This window comes from Gigantopelta aegis, chromosome 13 (assembly GCF_016097555.1).
Source record: "Gigantopelta aegis isolate Gae_Host chromosome 13, Gae_host_genome, whole genome shotgun sequence".
Classification (NCBI taxonomy): Eukaryota; Metazoa; Mollusca; class Gastropoda; order Neomphalida; family Peltospiridae; genus Gigantopelta; species Gigantopelta aegis.
This window is the reverse complement of record NC_054711.1, coordinates 8,394,259-8,419,388: the sequence shown is the minus strand read 5'-3', so window position 1 is coordinate 8,419,388 and position 25,130 is coordinate 8,394,259. Positions and strand designations below refer to the sequence as shown.

The 25,130-nt window shown below is 37.9% G+C and overlaps 1 protein-coding gene and 3 non-coding genes across 4 annotated transcripts in view; 1 reads left to right on the top strand and 3 right to left on the bottom strand.

Moving 5' to 3' along the window:
- LOC121387385 overlaps nt 1–25,130 on the bottom strand; it is a 105,390-nt gene that overhangs the window by 48,151 nt on the left and 32,109 nt on the right. The gene's annotated exons all lie outside the window — the stretch shown is intronic.
- Nucleotides 18,660–18,741, bottom strand: Trnas-gcu. The gene has a single exon. It is a non-coding gene; the product is annotated as a tRNA-Ser (tRNA).
- Trnas-gcu lies at nt 18,940–19,021 on the bottom strand. The gene has a single exon. It is a non-coding gene; the product is annotated as a tRNA-Ser (tRNA).
- On the top strand, nt 22,120–22,201 carry Trnas-gcu. The gene has a single exon. It is a non-coding gene; the product is annotated as a tRNA-Ser (tRNA).

Below are 25,130 nucleotides of genomic sequence, written 5' to 3'. Positions count from 1 at the left end.
TGGGACATGGGGATTCCCATTGTATTTATCGATATAAAACCTGCTTTTTCACTCCATTTGATAAAAACGTGATCTAAGTGTGTTACAGGTTTGTAGATTAACCAAATTATAATTTATTTTCGCTGGATGGAACTAGGGTGTGCGGCTTTAATGATAGCCAAGGAGTTAATTTTAAAAAATAACTTTTTCTATTTTTTTTTTTACCAGGAGTGCAAATCGTTTGGCTGTAATGAGGCTCTGTATTCATGCACCGAGTTTTATTTGTGACAAACGTGGGGCGCGACAAGTTTGGGTAATTTTCTAACAAGCTGATTTTCGTGAAAAATGTAATGGCTAAACGTTTATTCAAATGCTACTAATTTCACCAACTGTTAGGTGTCAAACGTGTATATGAACTATCCCACAGACATGGCAGCACATGCCATAACTTTGACAGTTACCCTGGTAGCGGGATATAGCTCAGTCGGTATAGCGCTTAACTGAGATGCTTTGGTCTACGGTTCGAATCTCCTACGTGGATCCATTATTTGATAGGTTTGTCTCCCGTCCCAACCAGAGCCCCACGATTGCTATATCAAAGACTGTGGTATGTGCTGTCATGTCTATGAGAAAGTGCATATAAAAGAGTCGTTGATGCTAAAGGAAAAAATGTAGCAGATTTCCTCTAAGACTATATACCTCCATGACCAAACGTTTGACATCCAATAACCAATGATTTATAAATCAATGTGCTCTAGTTGTGTCGCTAAACAAAGCAAACTGTAACTGTAATATACCAATCATGGTATGACGGCATATAACTCACCTCAAACAGCGCGGGATTACGTTTGTGTGCGAGTATACATATTTCCGCTGATTGATTGAAATAGTTTCGGATATTTCCGTAATTGATCCCGGATAGCGAGATAAGCCTCTACTTGAATAATGTCCCATTCAGAAGTGCAATAATGTAACTAAGGGTTTAACAAATAGTAGAAGACATTTTTTTTGTCGGTAGCGAAGAATCGGATTTATGGACATTCATTTCTCGTGCGTTCCAAATGACCTGGACTATATTAGATAAAGTTAGTCAGCCCTGACTTTAGCTGACCAGACTCGGTGGTGTAGTGGTTAAGGCATCGGCCTTACGGCTGGTAGGTACTGGGGTTGCATTCCGGTACCGCCTCCCAAACAAAAACGAGTTTTAACGGCTCAGTGTGCCTTTATCAGAGAGAAGAAAATGCCACAAATTATGTATGATGTATCGACTTTGTAAAGGTATGACTCCGGCTTACCTAGCCCAAAAATTGCCCAAAACAGTATCAGAACATTCTCGCTACCCGTTGCGCGATGCTGATCACTTGCAGGGATTTAGAAGCCGAACAAAACTATTTTCTGATTCGTTCTTCCCTTCAGGAGTTAAATTATGGAACAAACTACCAATTAATACCAGATATTCTTTTTCCATAAGTTGCTTTAAAAAACACTTTTATGCAAACAAAACTAAAACTCCATTTTATTTTTACACGTGTGAGAGAAGACCAGAGATATTACACTGTCGTCTTCGACTAAATATTAGCGACCTAAATGGACACAAATTTAAACGTTTTATATCGGATACTCCAATCTGTGCCTGTGGCCATCCTATTGAGAATTCTGAACATTTCTTACTCCATTGCCCATACTATGACAGACAACGTGCTCAATTTCTATTTGCTTACTCAAATTTAAATTACTAAGTGCTTTTACTTGGAAATCCAAATTTTGATGACCAAGAAAACGTTGACATGTTTAAAACGGTTCAACAGTTTATTGTTGAAGCAAACGCTTTGACATTATCTGACAATTCTCATTCATTCATTCTCTCTCTCTCTCTCTCTCTCTCTCTCTCTCTCTCTCTCTCTCTCTCTCTCTCTCTCTCTCTCTCTCTCTCTCTCTCTCTCTCTCTCTCTCTCTCTCTCTCTCTCTCTCTCTCTCTCTCTCTCTCTCTCATTCTGTCTGTCTGTCCTCCTGTTTCTGTTCATTTCTCGTGTGTTGTGTGTGATTGTTTTTCTCACAACTATTGTTTTGTCTGCTATGTTTTGTAAAAATTGTATTTGTAAAATGTAGGGAGAAACCTTAATATAGGCATCGCCTGTTGGTCAGTCCCAAACGTTAAACGTTAATAAATATTGTTTTAAAAGAAAGAAAAAAGAAAGAAGAAAAAAGACCACTACACCGACTTCTCTCTCACTAATCACTAACAACTAATCCATTTTCTTGGACAGACGTCGAAGCTAGCTGAGGTGGATGCCCAGGCTAGAGTACTTGAATGGTGATGGCACGGCAGCGATGATGGTGATGATGAAGATACTAATTATAGTTTTGCCCAGGATGATGATGTCATAAACGATAATGATAATAATGATGATAGGTGGATGGACGAATGATTTACCAGACGGACAAACAACCCAACAAATGAATGAATGAACAATAACACATCACGGTTCGAACTGAGTATCAAACAATGGCACAAATTAAGAACTTGATCCTCAAGATCGTGTCCTTAACCTTTATGACGACTACAAATGTCCTTCAGGCCTAGTGATCTTTATCGTATCACATTCACTCTAACTGACCTTCAAGCAGTTTGACCTTTGGCACTCCACACTGGCCGAAAGTGACCTTTAGGAGATATGACCTTTATGCATGTACAAAATACCAGGCGAATGGGGAAAATGGTACATACAAACAGATCTGAAGATGCAGGTTAAATTATTCATAGAATATGAAGCCATTTCCACGCCACTATTGTTAATCCCTCTAGGGAAGAAACCCGTAGCGTGCTAATGAAGTAGTCGCACTATAAATGCTGTTTGCGAAATTAATCTTCCAAATTGGCGTCCATGCAGTGTTTTATTCTCGAGCAATTGTTTAATGCTAATAAAATGACGACCGAACAAGCAATCGAGTGAGGCGTTTGAGATTTCCTTACACGTCAAATAATTTCTTATTGGCGATAATGTTAACATTTTTTAAAAATTAAAATGAAAAAAAGTTTGTTTTGTTTTGTTTAACGGCACCATTAGAGCAGACTGATTTTTTTTTAATCATCGGATATTGGATGTCAAACATTTGGTAATTATGACATATAGTCTTAGAGAGGAAACCCGCTACATTTTTCCATTAGGAGCAAGGGATCTTTTATATGCACCATCACATAGACAGGATAGCACATACCACGGCCTTTGTTATACCAGTCTTATTAAAATGGGAGTTTTATTTAAATTTTGTTTTGCTTAACGACACACTACATCACGTTGATTAAAAAGTTTGTTTTGTTTAACGACACCACTAGAGCACATTGAGTAATCAGTCATCGGCTAATGGATGTCAAACATTTAGTAACTCTGACAGTCTTAGAGAGGAAACCCGCTACATTTTCCATTAGCAGCAATGGATCTTTTATATGCACTTTTCAACAGACAGGATAACACATGCCACGGCCTTTGATATAACAGTCGTGGTGCACAGTCTGGAACGAGAAAACCACGTTGATTATGTAATCATCGGTTATTGGATGTCAAACGCTTTATCATTCTGACACGTTGTCTTCAAGGACAAGGAAATAATTTAACGTGCACGTTCAGAGCAAACTATTGTAGCGCACGCCTGTCTTGGTCGCAGGATCCGGCCTAGGCCAGTTATTTCGTCTAAACATTTTTTTTTTTTGCTATTACCAGCAAGGGATCTTCTATATGCATTTTACCAAACAGAATAAAACATTTATAGTCCGTCCCACAGGGAACGCCTTTTTTCATACCATAGCATTTACTACAAGTGATTTATTTCTGAGCCGATTGTTTTCTAAACTGCACACAAAAATAGTATCTTTTCGTTATTTCTAAAACACTTTTACGTTTCTTCTTACGTCCAACCAAACTGAAATTATTTACAAAAAACAGTTTTATAGAAAAATGAGACGGACTATATAAACTCCAACCATAGCCATTACTTGTGATAAATAAGAGGGGGGAAAAAACAGAAGAGAAAGATTCCACACATAATATTTGCGCAATTAACTCGAGATTATCAAAAGTGTAATGTTCTGCCACTGGGCGTAAACAATGATTCTCCAAAAAAATTCTGTTAAACTAACAAAACGTTTGTTTTGTTAACGACACCACTAGAGCACATTGATTTATTAATCATCGGCTATTGGATGTCAAACATATGGTCATTTTAAAATACACTAGCAATGCTCAGGACCGTGGAATATTATTAAAAACATTGGAAAGGAAACTAAAGTTAACGTTTGTTTTGTTTAACGACACCACTAGAGGACATTAATTTAGTAATCATCGGCTATTGGATGTGAAACATTTGGTTATTTTGACACATAGTCTCAGAGAAATTTTTCCATTAGTAGCAAGCGGTCTTTTATATGCACCACCCCACAGACAGGATAACACATACCACGGCCTTTTATATACCAGTTGTGATGCACTGGCTGGAACGAGAAATAGCGACACCTCAGCATACTTATAAACTACGAATATTTGATATCTAACATATAGTTACTTCGACATATGATGGAGAGAGAGAGAGAGAGAGAGAGAGAGAGAGAGAGAGAGAGAGAGAGAGAGAGAGAGAGAGAGAGAGAGAGAGAGAGAGAGAGAGAGAGAGAGAGAGAGAGAGAGAGAGAGAGAGAGTAGAAAACCGTCATATAGGCCTCTCCTACCGAATAAGCAACAAGAGATCTTTCATATGCACTTTTCCACAATCATTATATGAAAAAGAAAAAACACGTTATCTATAATCAAAACTGTATTAGGTTTGCAAAATAGTGGTTGATTTCATGAAACTCTATCTAGTGATTCGTCTATAAGGTAGTACTAAACCAAATAACTTCCGGCTGGGTCAAAGTTCGAGGTGCACCCAACTTTTGATAGAGAAGTGAACACCACAAGTCCTGTGATTGGTGATAAATGTGAGTGTGTTGGTTGTAAAAAAAAATAGTTTCATCTGGGCTAAAAATGTATGCAATTTTATTTCATCTAGTACCACTGTGTCAAGTAGCCTTGTGCTTGGAACATGTATGGGGTACCTGTAAAAAAAAAGTACTCAAATTTTGTGCGGAACTAGGGTAGTCATAGACGCTACCCGTTATCTCAGAAATTAGCAGCTTGACACCCACTTTTTTGTGATTCACTTTAAGGGTGAGGGGTGGTAGTATTTATATCCGTGGCGTTTATGTCGATTGATACGTTGCAGGTAGGAGTTTTAGCCACATATGTTACTATTGTCGTCTATGGGATTTGATTTGGTAGTATACACCCATAAGAGGACAGCCAATTCTGATGATATCTTTTACTGAATAATACATCCTTCCTACACCGCTTAAAGAGGACAGCCACTCCCGAGGAAATTCTTTACTGGACAACAGATCCTTCCTACACCGCTCAAAGAAGACTGCCACTCCCGAGGAATTTGTTACTAGACAGTACACCCCTCGTGCACTGCTAAAAAGGACTGCCACTCTCGAGGATACTGTTTACAAGACAATACACCCCTCGTGCACTATTCAAAGAGGACTGCCACTCCAATGATAATTTACTGGACAATATATCTTACTTGCACCAGTCAAAGGGGACTGCCACTCCCGAGGATAATTTACTGGACAATACATCCTTACTGCACCGATCAAAAGAGGACTGCCACTCCAGACGAGATTATTTACAAAATAATACATAATTTCTACATCGCTCAATGAGGACGGCCACTCACACACGGAAAACACCTGAGTCCAATGCAGGGGATCGATCTTACTACCCATCGCACTTGGGGCGAGCACTCTACCACTAAAACCTATATCCCATCCTTAAAACTAAAGGAGGGATACTAATAAGGTGCGGTTTTAGAGGGGGCTCCAGTGTTGTTTAAACACTTACATTCAGACGGCTTAAGGTAGTACTAAACCAAATAACTTCCGGCTTGGTGAAAGTTCGAGGTGCACCCAACTTTTGATAGAGAAGTGAACACCACAAGTCCTGTGATTGGTGATAAATGTGAGTGTGTTGGTTGTAAGAAAGAAAACAAATTAATTTGGGCAAAGAATGTATGCAATTTTATTTTATCTAGTACCACTGCGTCAAGTAGACTTGTGCTTGAAACATGTATTGGGTACCTTTAAAAAAAGGAGTAAAAACTAGAGTAATCATAGACGCTACCTATTATCTCAGAAATGGGCAGCTTGACCCCCATTTTTCTGATTCACTTTAAGAGTGAGGGATGGTAGTATTTATATCCGTGGTGTTTATGTCGATTGATACGCTGCAGGTAGGAATTTTAACCACATAGGTTACTATTGTCGTCTATGGGATTTGATTTGATAGTATACACCCGAATGATATTTTAAATTTTTATGAAAAACTAAATATAATACTGGTCCCTCGTTTCACGAAACGATCTTAGCCCTAAGATCACTTTAAAAAAAATGTTTGTTTTGTTTAACGACACCTCTAGAGCACATTGATGTTTTAATCATCGGCTATTGGATGTCAAACATTTGGTAATTTTGACATACAGTCTTAGAGAGGAAACCCGCTAAATGTTTTCTATTAGTAGCAAGGGATGTATTATACGCACCATCCCACAGACAGGATAGCACATACCACGGCCTTTGATATATCAGCAGCGGTGCACTGGCTGGCACTAGGCTACGTCCCGACCCCTAAGATCAACTTAAATGTATACGGTAGTCACGCACTAAAGGTGATCTTAGTGTTAAGTTCGCTTCGTGTAACAAGGCCCCGATCATGAATTTTGTTTTTAAATATATATTTTTTGTCGGACGCGTACGTAAATTAGTCTGTATTTTCAGTTAGGCGATGTCGTAAGTACACTCTACAGGATAATAAGCAGGTTTACATTGTCCCTCGGGGTAAATCGCCCAACACTCATGTCATAATATGGGTTCTCTAAATCACCATGCGTAACAATGTTTTTATATTTTCTTTTAATTCCTTTTCTTGTCTTTCTTTCCGTTTCGTTTCATTTCACTTCTTTTCATTTTGTTTCATTTCGTTTCGTTTCGTTTCGTTTTATTTCACTTCTTTTCATTTTGTTTCATTTCGTTTCGTTTCGTTTTATTTCACTTCTTTTCATTTTGTTTCATTTCGTTTCGTTTCGTTTTGTTTTATTTCACTTCTTTTCATTTTGTTTCATTTCGTTTCATTTTTTTTATTCATTTCGCACATCGGCTATGTACTCTCCCACCACACCCCACCCCACCCCACCACATTTTATATTTGCCATAATACATACTGAAGCGGGATTTAAAAGATTAGTAAACAATGTGAATACTCCGACCACCCGCCTCAGCCAATGTGGGTGCCTTGATATGAAATCCTGGCTATGCTAATGTCCTGGCTTACCACTAACAACTAACCCACTGTCCTGGACAAACAGCCCAGATAGCTGAGGTGTGTAACTAGGACAGCGTGCTTGAACCGTAATTGGATGTAAGCTCATTGTAAGTAGAGAGAGAGAGAGAGAGAGAGAGAGAGAGAGAGAGAGAGAGAGAGAGAGAGAGAGAGAGAGAGAGAGAGAGAGAGAGAGAGAGAGAGAGAGACAGACAGACAGACAGACAGACAGACAGACAGACAGAGAGACACACAGAGACAGAGAGAGAGAGAGAGAGAGAGAGAGAGAGAGAGAGAGAGAGAGAGAGAGAGAGAGAGAGAGAGAGAGAGAGAGAGAGAGAGAGAGAGAGAAAATAATATGTCCTGGAATATAAGATGGAATTTCATTATCGATCATCAGGTTTAATCGATTATCAAAAATCGATCAACATCTCCGCAAGCCACGGTTTCATTCCGTATGATATAGTTGCATCATGTATTGTAGTATTCTGTATAGAATGGTGCCTTGTCTTGTTAAGATGCTTACGAATATACAATCGATCAGAATTAGATGAACGTGATAAGAAGGATTTCAATTATAAGGACCACGCTTTTATTCTCGTGTTCACAGAGATAGACCCTACAAATCGCTGTTTTCCTTTAACCATTTAACAACCATTTAATCAATTTTTTTCTTTAAATATCTTTTTTTCTTTATGTGGACATGATCAACAAGCACCAATCTCAACACATTTATATCAATTCCATAATCTAAATTGGAATTCTTTAGTTTTAACAATTTCTTCTTTTTTTGGCGACATTTGTTTACGGATTTTTATAATCGATAATCACATCGGTAGAGTCCAACCGATAAATTATCGATTGTAACCAATTATCGATTGTAACCAATTATCGATTATAACCAATTATCGATTGTAATCGATCATTGAATCATCACTACTTAAAGAGAATTTCGGAGTTAAAGGGACAGACCCTAGTTTGAACCCGTGAAAATTAACACTAGGTTTAGTTAATCTACAAACCTGAAACACATTTGGATAAAGTTACAATTGAGTGAAACATGAGTCTGTGACATTGAAATGTTGAAATACCCTCTAAAAACAGACTAAAACTCGACTAAATACCTGTTACTTCTCAGACGCACGTGCATTTTTAAAAATATGAAAAATGCATGTTGTGATATTAAGAACACCACAATGATCACATACACACCTCGAATGTACGGAAATGGATAATCTAATCAATAAGATCTAAATAATGTCCGATTTCAGTTATCAAAAACGGCTCCAACAATAACAAATATGCCTTAGTGTTTAAAAACTAGGGGTATGTCCCTTTAAGCTATGGATTAAACTTCTCACATGCAATACATCAGGATCATGTAATTTACTTTTTTTCTTTTTTCTTGAAATGCCAAGTATTATATCGCAACATTTGGATGATAAAAAAGGTGAAATGCCAAGTATTATATCGCAACATTTGGATAATAATAAAGGTGAAATGCCAAGTATTATATCGCAACATTTGGATAATAATAAAGGTGAAATGCGAAGTATTATATCGCAACATTTGGATGATAAAAAAGGTGAAATGCCAAGTATTATATCGCAACATTTGGATGATAAAAAAGGTGAAATGCCAAGTATTATATCGCAACATTTGGATGATAAAAAAGGTGAAATGTCAAGTATTATAGCGAAACATTTGGAAAGTAAAAAAGGTGAAATGCCAAGTATTATATCGCAACATTTGGATGATAAAAAAGGTGAAATGCCAAGTATTATATCGCAACATTTGGATGATAAAAAAGGTGAAATGTCAAGTATTATAGCGAAACATTTGGAAAGTAAAAAAGGTGAAATGTCAAGTATTATATCGATCGAATTGAATAATAAAATGTAATAAAGGTAATTTACGAATACATTTTTGTCGATTATTTGTCTTGTTTGCGTTTCTTTGCTTTGAAAAAATATATACCGGTATTAGCCATAAAAAAGTGAACACTTAAAAAGTGTCTGATGACGCCCAGGCAATATTAAAAACAAACCCATTACAACAGTGAACACTTAAAAAGTGTCTGATGACGCCCAGGCAATATTAAAAAAAACCCTGTTTTTAAAAACCCTTCACATCAAAAGCGATTAAAATGTAATTATTGTAAAACTAAATTAAGTAATTACCACATACAACAGGCGCTAACCCTCCCCCATACAAATCAAAACGAAACAACCTCCCTCCACCCCCGGAGTCATTAGGTAAATATGTCATTATTATTTTCTCGCAGAGACGTAGAGACTTTATATTTTTAAAATTAATATTTGTTTCGTTTATTGTCAAAAGCTTATTTTTAATATTACGATGACGTACCCATATGTACATATATTAGTATTAATATCTTTGGTTTTTAAATTTAGTATAAATGTGAATATTTGTTTATTGTATATATCGTCTCTCATAATTCCCAATGGAATGGCTTATGTACTTTTATATGTTTATTCTAAATGTAATTATGTTGTACATGAGGTGAGACGTAAATAAAGATATCTGTCTGTCTGCTTAGAATATAACTATTTATTATATAACAATTTGTGAACTATCTTTAAATATCAGTGAAATAAAAGTGTTATCAGTCACTCAGTGAAAATTTTACTATTTCACTCTAAAATGTGTTATCGTCACTGTAGAAAGTGTTATCTTCACTGTAAGAAAGCCGGAACTATTTTGCTGTTGGAATTTTAACAATAAAGGTAAATTGCCAAACGTTATATAATAAATAGAAAATTTCATGTCTTTTGTCAAATATGATTTATATCTCATCTCGTGAAGTTTGCAATCATATCACACTCGTCGCGCAAATTGCAAAACTTCACTCGATGAGATATAAATCATATTTGACAACAAAACAAAAACCCCATGAAATATCCTCTATATCTATAACAAATGCATTTGTTGACATTGAAATGTTTTATAGCATAAAAATATTGACTTTTGTCTAATATATTAATGTCGTACTTTATCGTGTTTTATTTATCCTGCAATTGTACATAAAGTGAAATATAAATGAAATGAACAGTTTTATTTCACAACTTTACCGAATTTATAATTTCTTCCAACGGGCAAACAAAATTTTAAATAATTCGGGCAAAAAAAAATCCAAATGTATTTATCCATATAATGCTTTATTAAAAACATGCTAAGGTAAGATAGTGTTTTTAAAAACAGAACCCCCACCCCACCAACAACAGCATGTGTGTTTATTTTCTTGGGAGGGGGAACATACGGAAGTCTAACTATGGCTGAAAACTCTAAATTGTCCCTTTAAGACAATGCCATTGGTCTGCAAAGGTAGGAGTGGCGAATGAAGCAAGGCACTGTCGAGTAACCGGTTGTTTTATTTATCCTGCAATTCTACATACAGTGAAATATAAATGAAATGAACAATTTTATTTCACAACTTTACCGAATTACCGAATTGTACATCCACGCGTATCGATTGACTTGTCGCCTAGAATAACAATACACCCCAAAAAAGAGAAAGAAAGAACTCTGCACCTACCAGCCTTATGCCCGATGGCTTAACCATGATACCACCGAGACCAGTCCTCAATATACAGTCGAACACAAATACATACCAGCAGAAACAAACGACAGAATATAAGAGATTTAAAAGGCCTATCAATAGAAACCTCTAAAAACCGGACACATCTAAAAACCGGACAAAATACTTGGTTACTATGGATGTCCGGTTTAGAAATGTTTTATTTAATGACAAACTCAACACATTTTATATACGCTTATATGGCGTCAGACATATGGTTAAGGACTACACAGATATGGATAGAGAAAACCCGCTGTCGCCACATCATGGGCTACTCTTTTCGATTAGCAACAAAAGATCTTTTATATGCACCATCCCACAGACAGGATAGCACATACCACGGCCTTTGATGTACCAGTCGTGGTGCACTGGCTGGAGCGAGAAATAGCCCAGTGGGCACACTGACGGGGATCGACCAAGTCCGGTTTACAGAGATTTCTCTGTACTGTACAATGCTGAACTCGTCCCAAATAAAACGTCAGACACGATTCAGCAATGGTTAGAAAACATGTGCTGAGGTGTCGTTAAAGACACATTCCTTTCCTTTTTTTGAAGATATTACATACTAAAAAAATATATGTTATTTTACTTTTGCTTGGCGCATGCTCTTTCTGGCGTCACCCAATTTTATTATTATTATTATTATTAATATTAAGAACTCGAAAAATATAATTACACATCTGTACCGGCTACAGAGCTATTACCGACCAAGAGCTTTGATCAAGTGTCGTTATAACCTAACACATCCTATTATCGTTGTCATCCGGCATCAAGTACAAATCGGTTGCAAAAACACGCGACAATTGACTTGGAGTAGAAACCGATCACGGTTGTTTATCCGGACGGTATTTGCGTGGTGAATGCGGACTCGGTGATGGATTTAGAATTGATAGTAGCACTTGAACGTTTCTTTGATCAAACAGTTTAGTGTTTTCTGTGGCCGCCTTTACGGTGGGCGTTGGGGAATTATTTATGGAGTTAAGATTCGTGTCGGTTTTTTTAGGGTACAGGTCTCTGTGCTGTAGGGTTAAACAATCGACTTAAAGGATCTGTGTAGGGCCTATTTTTTACTCGGGATACTCGAGGATCAAATTCCACCCGGACCCGAGTACCCGACACTTACACTAAATGATAATGAGGCTAAGGAATACAGTAAAATGCCATAATGCATCTTAATTCCTGCGCTGAACATGATGCCAAATCATGCCATTGTATTGCATTTAAAAACCGATTGATACGTTCAATATTGTGACGGTTACTAGTCATTTCGTACCATCCATTTCGTACCATAGTTTATTGTCATTTCGTACCATAGTCGTTTCGTACCATAGTACTTTGGTCATTTCGTACCACAGTCATTTCGTACCATAGCCATTTCGTATCTACTTTTTACCATCTCGTACCATAATGTTTGGTCATTTCATACCACAGTGGTTCCGTACTCGGTATCTTATTTTTGTCATGGTATATCACTTCTTATTTTTGTAAGTAGATTATGGAGTGTACGAGTTTGATCACGGCATGCGGTTGTCATTAAAATTCAAAGCGACAGTGTATTAAATATATTTCTTACTCTTCCATGTGTACGTCTTTGTAGGTAATTAAGGTTTTTCTGAGATCAGCTTGTCTTAGAAGATCTTGATATGTTATTCTAACACAAAGTGCTCGTTGGTAATTAATATAACGATGAACGGAAATGTTTGAAGATAAAAGTAATAAAAGTAATATATCATCTTTTTCTTGTTATGATTTCTTGAAATGACCAGGGTACGAAATGACTTGGGTACGAAATGGTAAAATTGGGTACGAAATGACTATGGTACGACATGACTATGGTACGAATTGACTGGTTACCATTGTGACGGACGACCGACCAGATTAAAATAAGCGCAGGATCATATAATTATCGTGTAACTTGTATCGCTAATTAGTTACCGTTGAAATTAATATCCTACATTGTCCGGTGTCCAGTGTCATTCTACGGTGCTGTGAAATCTGGTACTTTTCCATTGTACTTGTGCTACTGCCGGTATAGCTAAGACGAATACTACACAGACGACATTTTTGTTTTCCCTCTCACAGCACGGTAACGTAACCGACAGCAAGTATATCGCAAAATGACGTAAAACAAGACATTAATAATAATAATAATAATAATAATAATAATAAAAATAAATAAATGAGAGTGATCTCCCTTGTGTGGGTACTCGAGTCTTGTCAACGGACTCAAGTCTTGCTAGACTCGGCCCGGACCCGAGTACTCGAGTACTCGTGGAAACCTTTGATCTGTCCTGAGTTTCCGATTAACATAGTCTTTTTGGCGACTAAAATCCATATTAAATACATTTTCTTGTTTAGAATACCATTGTTGGGTGTGACGTAGTCCAGTGCTAAAGCGCACGTTTTTTTCCCCCATTTAATTTCAAACTGTTTACGCCCAGTGCCAACACATCGCAATTTTGATATTCTCGAGTTAATTATGTAATTACAAGTATAACGTGTGGGAAGTCGATTAATATGTAGCTATATATCACTAATAATTGTAAAAATAGACGAAAATGGTACTTTCAACAGTTAAAGAGATCATGCAAAAACGCAAAATCTCTGTGTTCTCCTAATTGGACTAACTTCTCTGTTTCTACAGAGGACTGCTCTCCAATTAATATCCAATCATCGCCAGTAGAGTCCATAAAACGCTGACGTTAACGAAGAGTAATTCCCTTTAATCTGTGTCTATTTTTAGATCTCTGAGCCGTGGAGGAATTGCATTGGCTCGCGGAGGTTGCTTGAGCATGCGCCGTGCGTTGCGCCCCGCGCAAAGTGAACCGGGAAACAAAGTGACCGCCATTTTGATGGCTTCGGTAAGTTTCGTGCCTGCCCCCCGGCAGCAGTCTACGTGTTGTTCTGAATCTCTGTGCCGGAGGGAATTTTACTGAATGAAATGATCTACGCAAATCATAGCATTTTATTTACGGGCTCGTTCCAGCCAGTGCACCACGACTGGAATATCGACGTCTGTGCGATAGAGCATATAAAAGATCCCTTGCAACTAATGGAAACAACGTAGCGGGTTTTGTCAGCATGTCAAAATCACCAAATGTTTGAAATCCAATAGCCGATGGTTAATAAAATCAATGTGCTCTAGTGTTGTCGTTAAACAAAACAAACTTTACCTCTTCTGGTTGGGTGGGCGGGACTCATGTGACACCCCCCCCCCCCCCACTAGATCCGTCAATGCTAAGTACTGACAGTGCATTTTGTGATAATATTAAAAACACCAAGATGACCAAAAACACTTCGAATGTACGGAAATGGATAATCTAAACAATAAAATGTAAGTAAAGTGTGATTTAAGTTATCAAAAACGTCTCTAATAGAACAATATGCGTTAGTGTTTAGAAACTAGAGTATGTCCCTTTAAACGCCAGTGTTTAAGCAATTTTAAATGTATGTAGTTACACGCGTGTAACACATAAACAGGCTTTGTAAATTCAGTCCTATATTTTTTGGCCCAACTCCAGATAAATAAAGACAAAAAACCCCACAAAAACCTGGTAAAGGATGGACCATGCGGCCCATTGCACCCCAGGCAACAGTTCTCCCACTGTTACCCCTCCACCCCATTCAGTTTACAGATGAAAGATCTATGTGGTTCAGGAGAAAATTAAACCTTTCTTGTCACATATATAGGATCTATTTAAAGGTTCATGTGGTTCGGATTTTATGTGGGTTTTTTTTAAAGACCTAAAAGAACATTTAATGTCATTTGAAATGCCACGTTATTTGCGGTTTCAAGCCTGGATTATTTTTTCACTTACATTGTATGTGTTTTTTGGTCATCCTTTTTATTTTAAGTAGCGCATTAATAGTTTTAACATGAATAAAAAATGTTGAAAATATCCTTAAAAATATACCAGCTTGTCGTCATAACCGTTACTTCTAAGAGATACGTGCGTTTTTTAAAATACAAAAACAAACATGCATTAGAAACACCAGGATGACCAGAAACACTTCGGATGTACGGAAATGTACTTGAACCGTATGCATTATGATGATGATGATGATGATCATCATCATCAAATCATCATCATCATCATCATCATCATCATCACCACCACCACCACAACCACCACCACAACCTTAATATACAACTATTGTTCGACAAATCAAATACCACTACAAAGATCGTTAATTCAAGTCGGACCGACTGGACACGCCTTTAGGAAAACCCCCAAAATCAATGGCGCAAGTAACTGATGAAACAAAAAACCTCTAATGATGTCACATGACGCCGACCAGTTAGTCGCCACAGGCAAAAACAAACATCAAATAAAATAAAGATATGCCAATGTATGATTCAAATTAATTGCTGTTGTTATATTTTACGAGTTTATTTTTGTGACAATACGTTTTTTCTTAATAGTCAATGACAGAGACCGAGACAGATATATATATATATATATATATATATATAGAGAGAGAGAGAGAGAGAGAGAGAGAGAGAGAGAGAGAGAGAGAGAGAGAGAGAGAGAGAGAGAGAGAGAGAGAGAGAGAGAGAGAGAGAGAGAGCGAGGGGGATATAGAGATATGAATGAGAGTGAGAGAAAGACAGATACAGAGAGAGAGAGAGAGAGAGAGAGAGAGAGAGAGAGAGAGAGAGAGAGAGAGAGAGAGAGAGAGAGAGAGAGAGAGAGAGAGAGAGAGAGAGAGAGGGGCGGGAAGGCACACATATTGATTCACAAGCGAATACACAAACATATGCAGACAAACATACGGACACGTGGACAAAACACGGACAGAAAGATCAACAGCAAGCCAGTGAGACGAAACAGACGATCTTGATAATAAAATCTAATAAAAGGTAATTAACGGATCCACTTTTGTCGATTATTTGTCTTTTTTGCAGTTCTTTGCCTTAAAAAAACAGATAATCCATTACAACAATGATCACATTAACAATATTTTATGACACTCGTGCATTATTTAAAAAAAAAAATGTTTTGACAAAAAACAACTGTCACGTCAAAAGTGATTAAAATGTAATTATTGTAAAACTAAATTAAGTAATTATCACATACACCAGACGCTAAAAAAACCCGCCATACAATTTAAAAGGAAACAAAACAACACCCCCATCCACTCCACCCTCAGAGTCATTAGGTAAAGAGATCATTATTACAATATTATCAAGTTTACAAAACGAAATTATTAGGTTAAAGTTTGTTTTTGTTTAACGACTCCACAAGATCACATTGATTTATTATTAATCGTCGGCTATTGAATATATAGTCCATGACCGAGAGGGGTCGGTCAGTACGGTACATCTGGGGGGTGGGGGGCGAATGTTCATAGTGATTTTTGTCAAGGCATACATTCCTAAGAATGGAAAATTTATGATAGAGTAGCAGGACTCACAGCTTTCTGTGTGTATCTACCCGTTTTGTAACCCTACCCCCATTTCCACGACAATTATATATTTTTTTTACAGAATTGCATACACATAATAATAGTGTTAGAGGAAACCCGCTACATTTTTCCATTAGCAGCAATGGATCTTTTATATGCAGACAAGACAGCACATACCTCGGCCTTTGATATACCAGTCATGGTCCACTGGTTGGGACAGGGAAACAACCTAACCAGAGAATGGGTCCATTGAGGTTATTCGATCCTACGATGCAAGCACTTCGTTTGGATACAACAGAGTGAAACAAGAGTCTGTGACGTTGAAATACACATACAAATAGACTAAAACGCCACTCCATAACCGTTACTTCTCAGACGCACGTACGTTTTTAAAAATATGAAAAATGCATTTTGTGATATTAAAAACACCATGATGACCAAAACCATTTCAAAAGTACGGAAATTGATAATCTAAACCATAAAACCTAAGTAAAGTATGATTTCAGTTATCAAAAACGACTATAATAGTCAAACATATGGCTTAGTGTTTAAAAACTAGGGACTGTCCCTGTAAACACTACGCATACTTTCAAAGTGATGTTATTTGTTTTCGCTACACGACACCAACGCACAAAACTCTAGACCAATAAAGTAGAATATTTCGTGCTTGTGTGTTTGCTTGTTTTGTGTTTGTTTATCTTTAAATAATTTTTCTCGTTCCAACCAATGCACCACAGCTGGACAAAGGCCGTGGTATGTGCTTTCCTGTCTGTGGGATGGTGTATATAAAAGATCCCTTGCTACTAATGAAATGTCCCGGACGGAGGAGCCGGCCGAGGCCGGCTCTTGTGCCCAAGATAGGCGTGCGCTACAACAGCTTGCTCTGAACGTGCATGTTAACTCTTAGTCCATTCCATTCCACTAATGGTAAAATATAGCCGGTTTCTTCTCTAAGACTCTATATGTCATAATTACCCAATGGTTGACATCCAATAGCCGATAATTAATAAATCAATGTGCTCTAGAGGTGTCGTTAAACAAGAAAAATGCTGTCTGTGGGAAAGTGCACATAAAAGACCAATATGCCCCAGTGGTGCCGTTAAACAAAAGAAACTTTAAATGAAATCAACAATCAAGACTGAGACTCCGCCGTACTGGAGGTTCCATTGAACCAAAATAATTCTTCTTTGCGATAATGTTAACGGTTTCTAATAGAATTGGTACAAGCAGCATATTAACAACCCAAACAAGATACGCATAAAAAAGTATGAAATTACATTTAATCTACAGTACCTGCAATAAAAATAGGAATCACACGGCAATTTAGAGATTTAAATTGATTTAATTTCTAACTGTAACCGGAACACGCCGGAAGTGGTTAGTGGTTAGGGGACGTAACTCTGCCTACTTTTTCTCGCGAATTTATAATAGAGGCTATTCTTATTAACATTATTAACATTATATGTCAAAATTACCAAATGTTTGACATCCAATAGCCGGTGATTAATAAATCAATGTTCTCTAGTACTGTCGTTAAACAAAACAAACTAAATAAAAGTATATTCATTTTATTGGGTATAAATATAGATGTTATTACTCAGGCGATGTATTATACGCCCTCAGAACCTCAAACACAAAAACTGTAATTGTATTTACCTCTGTCGGCTTTATAACCGATTACTAGTCGGCTTATTCCGTGATCCTTCGTCCCCCGCCGGAAATCGCAATAATTAATAACCAGTCTATAATTTCCCCAGACAGCCATGGACCAGTCTCGGCGGTGTTATGGGAAATGGTTTATAACACTCACGTTTACACCGGACACGATAATGTATTTGTTGTCGAGACATCTTATTTCATGTTGTTTCAGAATTAAATAAGGGAGTAGTTTACCGATCACTCTTTGGCTGGTTCCTGTTTGAGGAATTTTGAAACTGAGTGTGGGGGCGAGAGAGAGGGAGAGAGAGAGAGAGAGAGAGAGAGAGAGAGAGAGAGAGAGAGAGAGAGAGAGAGAGAGAGAGAGAGAGAGAGAGAGAGAGAGAGAGAGAGAGAGAGAGAGAGAGAGAGAGAGAGAGAGAGAGAGAGAGAGAGAGAGAGAGACAGACAGACAGACAGACAGACAGACAGAGAGAGAGAGAGACACACAGAGAAAGAGAGAGACACACAGAGAGAGACACACAGAGAGAGAGAGAGAGACAGAGAGAGACAGACGGAGGAAAAGGGATGAAAAAGAGATCAAGCAATTATTAATAATGTGGTGCAAATAAAATATTCGACGAGGATGGGATTCGAACCCACGCGGGCAGAGCCCAATGGATTAGCAGTCCATCGCCTTAACCTCTCGGCCACCTCGTCTTGTTCAATGTCATTTAATATTCCGTATTTAGTAAGGATGTAATAACAAATATTGCAATAAAAATGTATTCATTTTAAAAATACAGGCAAATCAATTATGTATATGTATATATATATATATTACTTTAACTATTGTCTAAATATGAAATACATTCTATTAACAAATTCTTAATTAAAATCCTAAACCAAACATTTATCCGACGAGGATGGGATTCGAACCCACGCGGGCAGAGCCCAATGGATTAGCAGTCAATCGCCTTAACCTCTCGGCCACCTCGTCTCCTGACCAACGTTTCTATTACTGTGACGGGATTTATACTCCACGATAATGAATTTCTTTTTAAAGACGAACTCAAAGATAGGTTTTTTTTTTTATCTGCAACAGGATAGGATCGATCCCCGTCGGTGGACCCATTGGGCTATTTCTCGTTCAAGCCAGTGCTCCACAACTGGTGTAACAAAGGCCATGGTATGTACTATCCTGTTTGCGAGATGGTGCATATAAAAGATCCCTTGCTGCTAATCAAAAAGAGTAGCCCATGAAGTGGCGACAGCGGGTTTCCTCTGTGTGGTCCTTAACCATATACCTGACGCTAAATAACCGTAAATAAAATGTGTTGAGTGCGTCGTTAAATACAAAAATTCCTTCCTTCCTTTCTTCCTGTAACAGGAATGGGCACGCTAGCTCGAGTCACCTCTCGCCCTCCCCTTATTGATATGTTGTAGGAGACGGCTACAGGGAAATGTGTACTCTTCGGCAATCGCTGACGACAAAATGGTAGCCAGCTAATGCCATTATCATTTAATGTGTCTAATATATATATATATACTGTATATATTTTCCTGAATCTCATGCCACATGCGTGGCGGTAAGAGGTTTCTTCTATCATTATCTGCGTGGTACTTAACCATATTCCCGACGGCCATAAGTATAACCGTGATTAAATGGAGGGTATTTCAAATATGATTTATATCTCATCGAGTGAAGTTTGCAATCATATCTCACGAGTCGCGCTTGAGCTACGAGTGTAACATGATTGCAAACTTCACAAGATGAGATATAAATCATATTTGACAAAAAACATGAAATTTTCTATTTATTATATAACTTTTGGCAATTTACCTTTATTTTAAAAATGCCAGTAGCAAAATAGTTCCGGCTTTCTTAAGCTGTATCCTAACCGGATGCGCGCCACGCGAACGACGTGAACGACGCGAACGAAGCGACAATATTTCTATCCTAACCAGACGTGACAGTCTTCTTTTAAAATTGTTATCAACAGTTGAAACCGCCAAGTAAAAGTTGTTTGATTAGTTAAAGGGACAGACCCTAGTTTCAACCCGTGAAAATTAACACTAAGTGTAGTTAATCTACAAACCTGTAACACATTGGGATAAAGTTACAATTGGGACAAACATGAGTCTGTGACTTTCAAATGGTGAAATACCCTAATTTTTTAAACTGAAACTCGACTCCATAACTGTTACTTCTCAGACACACGTGCTTTTTTAAAAATATGAGAAATGCATTTTGTGATATTAAAAACACCATGATGACCAAAACTATTTCGAAAGTACGGAAATTGATAATCTAAACCATAAAACCTAAGTAAAGTATGATTTCAGTTATCAAAAACGACTATGATAATAAAACATATGCCTTAGTGTTTAAAAACTAGGGTATTTCCCTTTAATATGTGTTTGCCGCTCGTGTCGCGCGACAAAAAAGATAGAAACAATCCCTTTCGATATTGTGTCGCGCGCTCGACTACATGAATGTGTCGCACTGTACGCGTGCGGTTAGGATGCAGCAATTGAAATCAATGGTTTCTAAAAAACATATCGCTCGCCTCCGATTAGGAAGCAGCTTTACAGTGAAGATAACACTTTCTACAGTGACCATAACACATTTTAGAATCAAATAGTGAAATGTTCACTGTATAATGTTATCGTCACTGTGTCACTGATAACCGTTTTATTTCACTGATATTTTAAGACTAAATGTTATATAATAAAATGTATTATTGAGTGCGTCGTTAAATAAAGCGTTTCTTTCCTTCCTAAATTACCAAATGTTTCACATCCAATAACCGATGATTAAAAATCAATGTGCTCTAGTTGTGTCATTAAACAAAACAAACTTTTTCTTTGACAGAAATGGTTCACGCATATTACGAGAAATAAAATTACAAGACCAAACATCCCATCGCTTGGGACACTGACACGACACAGTGTACAAATATTATCGATAGTAGTGTCTGGACATAACCGCTTCATCGTGAGCCAAAACACCGACAGGTTCTCATACACCATATTAATTCCCATTGGTGATAATAATACCATTTGCCCATAAAACTGACATTAGTCGTATATTAACCAACTCAGCCGGTACACGGTTCGGTCAGTACAGTTAACCCATTTTCGTGCTTCTATACAAATTAAGGTTCAAGCACGCTGTTCTAAGCACACACTTCAGCTATCTGGACTGTTTGCAGTAAGTAAGATAACGAGAGAGAGTGAGAGTGAGAGTGAGAGAAAGAGAGAGAGAGAGAGAGAGAGAGAGAGAGAGAGAGAGAGAGAGAGAGAGAGAGAGAGAGAGAGAGAGAGAGAGAGAGAGAGAGAGAGAGCGATCGGGATGGGGTGGGGGATGGGAGGGAGCTTAACCCAATACTAAAGCATTCGCCTGATGCGCGGTCGGCCAAGGATAGATCCCCGTCAGTGGGCCCATTGGGCTATTTCTCGTTCCACCGAATGCACCACGACTGATATAGCAAAGACCTTGGTATGTGCTATCCTGTCTGTGCGATGGTGCATATAAAAAAATCCCTTGCTGTTAACGAAAAAATGTAGCCAGTTTTCTCTAGGACTTTGAGTTAAAATTACCAAATGTTTGACATCCAATAACCGATGAATAATAACACAATTCGCTCTAGTGCACCATCACTCAGACAGGATAGCACATACCACGACATTTGAAGTCGTAAACCCAAGTTTCAAACCGTAAAAATGGACACTTAAGTTTGTAACACATCTGTAACACATTTGGATAAAGTTACAATAGAGTAAACAACAATACAGCCTATGACCTTGAAATGGGTAAATAATCTTTAAAATATAGACTAGAGCTTGTTGCATAACCGTCACTTCTCAGAGGTATGTGCGTTTTTAAAAATAAGAAAAAGGCATTTCGTGGCATTAGAAACACCAAGATGACAAGAAAACTTCGGATATACGGAAATTGATAATCTAAACAATAAAGTCTAAGAAATGTCTGTTTTCAATTATCAAAAACGGCTCTAATAGTGAAAAGATACGTTGTATTGTTTAAAAACTAGGGTATTTCATTTCAAATTATATTTAAATATGTATTTGTATCAAGACGAGGTGGCCGAGAGGTTAAGGCGATGGACTGCTAATCCATTGGGCTCTGCCCGCGTGGGTTCGAATCCCATCTTCGTCGAATTATTCTTTTATTAGCAACAATAATTTTTGCAGGGAGTTACTACCAATAAGAACTGTAAAGTTTATTTTGTTTAACGACACCACTAGAGCACATCGATTAATTAATCATCAGCTATTGGATGTCAAACATTTGGTAATTCCGACTCGTATTTATCAGAGGAAACCCGCTACATTTTTCTGATGCAGCAAGGAATATTTTATATGCACTTTCCCACAAACAGGAAACCACATACAACGGCCTTTGTCCAGTTGTGGTGCACTGGTTGGAACGAGAAAAAACCCCAATCAGCTGAATGGATCCACCGAGGTGGCTCGATCCTGCGACGCAATCACCCCAAGCAAGCACTCAACCGACTGAGCTAAATCCACCCCCCCCCCCCCCCCCACCCCCAATAAGAACTGAGGCTGAATTTATTCCACACAAATTTTAAGGTTCACTTTGATCTCTGTTCCTGATTTGGTTAGAAACAAACAGCCGCTTTAAAATGTTATGTCTGTTATCAAAAAAATATTTATCTAGGCAACAAATGTATGCAATTTTATTTAGCCAAGTACCACTGTGTCAAGTACCCTTGTGCTTAAAACATGTATGCGCACAATCGTACGAGGTCCCATTTTTGTAGAGGGCAGGCTGGGTTTTGTCCGAATTAAACGAAAATGCCAGAATCTGGATAACAACATTTATTCATATTAGCCTTACTACCAAACAGTTATATAACTTTCAGGGTAGATTGATGGAAATACATGGTAACTAGGTCTCAGGTTAGCACATTTTGCCAGAATATCTCTATAGTTTGTGCTAAAATTTGAGGTTTTGTTCCAGGGGGTGGGGGTGGGGGCGTAGTTGCCCCCCCCGCCCCTTGTCACGTACGCTTATGTGCATGTGGTATCCAAACCTAGATACATATACTATAGTTTTGTGCGAAAATAAGAGACATGTATAAACATCTAATTATATAGAACACGAGCCATGACAGGTTCCACTTTCTACAGTTAATACTTTTCATAGAAGGGCTTGTAGAATTCATATTTATGGATCATACTTTGGTTTGATATATTGCATATAATATGTTGAGCCACATACGTTTGACATTGTCACCTATGGGATTTTATTTGATATAGTACAACCCTGAGGCTGTTAAGACACATTTTGCAATCCTGGGATTGTCTCCTAACCAGGACGGACGCAGCCTAGTGGTATAGCGCTCACCTATTGCGCAGTCTGTCTTGTTCTAAATCTTTTTGAAGTTAAAAAAAGAGTTTGTTTTGTTTAACAACACCACTAGAACACATTGATTTATTAATAATGGACTATTGGATGTGAAACAGTTTGTCATTTCGACATGTAGGCTTAGAGAGGAAACCCGCTACATTTTGTTCCATTAGTAGCAAGGGATCTTTTATATGCACTATCCCAAAGACAGGATAGCACATACCACAACCTTTGGTGCACTGGCTGGTTCGAGAAATAGCCCAATGAACCCACCGACGGGGATCGATCCTAGACCGACCGCGCTACAAGCGAGCGCTTTACCACTGGACTACGTCCCACGCCTGATGGAAACAAAATAAAGGATCACAACAAAATGAACCGGAAATAGTGCCTGCAACAAAACAGTCGTCAATAGTGTCAGGAGGTTAACCATGTCTCGGATATTAAATCGCACATTACATCTTTGTACGCTCGCTTGATGCACGGTCGGTCTGGGATCAATTCCCGTCGGTGGGCCCATTGGGCTATTTCTCGTTCCAGCCAGTGCACCACGACTGGTATATCAAAGACCGTGGTATGTGCTATCCTGTCTGTGAGAAAGTGCATATAAAAGATCCTTTGCTGCGTTAGACAAATGTTGCGGGTTCCCTCTGATGACTACGTGTCAGAATTACCAATAGCCGATGATTAATTAAAGTGCTCTAGTGGTGTCGTTAAACAAAAATAAACTGTTTAACCGTGTTACTGACATTCAACCCCGCATTAAATCTTCGTATTTTATACAGACACTATAACGCTGATAGTCACTGAAATTTAGTCTACAATAACCAATGTTCCATTAAATATTCTCTCTCTGGTGTATGTGATAATTACTTAATTTAGTTTTACAATAATTACATTTTAATCACTTTTGACGTGACAGTTGTTTTTTGTCAAATTTGTTTTTCAAAAAACAATGCACGAGTGTCATCAAATATTGTTAATGTGATCACTGTTGTAACGGATTATATTTTTTTCAAAGCAAAGAACTGAAAAAAAAGACAAATAATCGACAAAAGTGGATCCGTTAATTACCTTTTATTAGATTTTATTATCCAGATCGTCTGTTTTGTCTCACTGGCTTGCTGTTGGTCTTTCTTTATCTTCTATCTCTCCCTCTCCCTCCCTCTCTCTCTCTCTCTCTCTCCCTCCCTCCCCCCTCCCTCCCTCCCTCTCACTCACTCACTCACTCACTCACTCACTCACTCACTCACTCACTCACTCACTCACTCACACACACACACTCTCTCTCTCTCTCTCTCTCTCTCTCTCTCTCTCTCTCTCTCTCTCTCTCTCTCTCTCTCTCTCTCTCTCTTTCAATATATTTATTTAACATCCCCCGGGCGTTGGCTCTATGTATTCCCCAGGAACACAATCAATAACTACTTTGTGTAATTGCTTATTAGAAACTAACGATTGACTGACACCCACATATACCCATCACTACGTCCATTTTTCCATTCTAAACGCTATACCAAAAATCGAATATCAAAGGTTGTTGTGGGTTGTATCCTGTCTGTGGGAAAGTCCATCATACGTAACGTAACGTAACGTAACGTAACGTAACGTAACGTAACGTAACATAGCGTAGCCTAGCCCAGTCTAACCTAACATAGAGTAACATAACATATCATCACATTACATATAACACAATAATATGTATAATTTATAATTG